The sequence below is a fragment of the Pteropus vampyrus genome, unplaced genomic scaffold (assembly GCF_000151845.1).
Source record: "Pteropus vampyrus isolate Shadow unplaced genomic scaffold, Pvam_2.0 Scaffold517, whole genome shotgun sequence".
Classification (NCBI taxonomy): domain Eukaryota; kingdom Metazoa; phylum Chordata; class Mammalia; order Chiroptera; family Pteropodidae; genus Pteropus; species Pteropus vampyrus.
The window spans coordinates 497,045-498,845 of record NW_011889298.1 but is presented as its reverse complement, the minus strand read 5'-3'; the positions used below and the strand labels follow the sequence as shown (position 1 = coordinate 498,845).

At 33.6% G+C, this 1,801-nt stretch overlaps 1 non-coding gene across 1 annotated transcript; it reads right to left on the bottom strand.

Annotated features, from left to right (window-relative positions):
* Positions 1–579: 579 nt before the first annotated feature.
* On the bottom strand, positions 580–685 carry LOC111733051. The gene has a single exon (XR_002777815.1). It is a non-coding gene; the product is annotated as a U6 spliceosomal RNA (small nuclear RNA).
* Between the last annotated feature and the right edge of the window lie 1,116 nt (positions 686–1,801).

The following is a 1,801-nucleotide window of genomic DNA, read 5'->3' as shown; positions in this document are numbered from 1 at the left end:
TGTCCCTGTGACACTGTTTGACATGCTTCTCTTTTCCCTGCATCACCTACTATTGGTAATTATATACAGAGATCTGATCAGATTCAGGTTTGATTTTGTATTTATTTAGTTAGAATTATTTTATGAATGTTATTGTGTACTTCCATCAGGAGGTACCTAATGTCTGGTTGTCGTTCATTTTATGATATCGGCAAATATTGATTATCATCGTTTAGATTAATTATTTCATCATAAGTTTGCAAAGTGGAATATTCTAATTTTACTACCCTCCCTTTAATTAAGCTGAAATACAGCTGTCAGTAATCAGCTATTTGATTTAATTACTCCAAAGTTTTGTTCACATAGTAAAGGATAAATGCTTGATTATTTTTCTTAGTGTACCAGTTTTTAACAAAATTAATTACTTTCCTAGCATCTTTCCAAGGGCACTACTACATGTATTTTTGTTTGTTATTTTTTAGAAATTAAAGTGTAGTTCACATACAATATTATATTAGTTTCAGGTGTACAACATAGTGATTCGACATTTATATACTTTATAAAGTAATCATCACAGTAAGTCTAGTAACCATCTGTCCCCAAAATATGAAATGCTTCATGAATTTAAGTGTCATCCTTGTGCAGGAGCCATGCTAATTGCTCTGTATCATTTCAATTTTAGTATGTGTGCTACCAAAGCAAACACTACTAAATGTAATTTAAAAATATACTTATGAATTCATTTGACTTATTTCAATCTACTGCAGTTATTATTTTTCTGAGACTCAAACTACCCCACCTTTGCTAATAGAAGGCCCTTCAGTTTGATTCCTGAGTGTTTTGGACATGGCCACAGGAATCTTAATAGCTTTATTACTTTCTGTTATGATAAGATGTTCCAGACACATCTTGTGTATTTCCTTTGCCAGCCTTGTAATCACCTATTTCTTTGTGAAGCTTTGGTTTATTTTTAGTGAGGAAAGACATTAGATCCTACAATCTAGGCACCAGCGGCTTTCACTACTGCTAGGCTAATTATTTATTTTTTCTAGGCCTTTTCAGTGGACAGAGTTAGGGACAATGTACTTTTAGAATGTAGACTTTATTTTTTAGAGCAGTTTCAGGTTCACAGTGAGACTGAGCAGAAAGCACAGAGAGTTCCCATATGCCCCCACATATCCCCAGCCTTCCCCCATTATCAACATCTAACAGAGCGGACATTTGTTAACAATTAAAGAACCTATTTCGACACATCATTATCATCCAAAGTCCATAGTTTATATTACTCTTGATGTTGTACATTCTATGGGTTTTTGACAAATGTATAATGACATATGTCCGCCATTACATTATCATACAGAATAGTTTCACTGTTCTAAAAATCCTTTATATTCTGATTATTCATCCCTTCTTCCACACTAATCCTTGGCAACCACTGATCTTTTTATGGTCTCCATAATTTTGCCTTTTCTAGAATGTCATATCGTCGTAATCATGAAGTTTGTAGTCTTTTCAGACTGACTTCTTTTCCTCCATGTTTTTTCATGGCTTAATAGTTCCTTTCTTTTTAGTGCTGAGTAGTATTCCATTGTCTAAATGTACCATAGTTTATTTATCCATTCACCTACTGAAGGGCATCTTTGTTGCTTTCAAGGTTTGACAATTATGGGGAAAAGCTGCTATAAACACCGCTGCACAGTTTTTTTATGTGGACATAAGTTTTTAACTTATTTGGATAAATACCAAAGACCATGATTACCGGATTCTATGATAAGAGTATGTTTAGCAACGTAAGAAACTGCTGAACTGTCTTCCAAAGTAA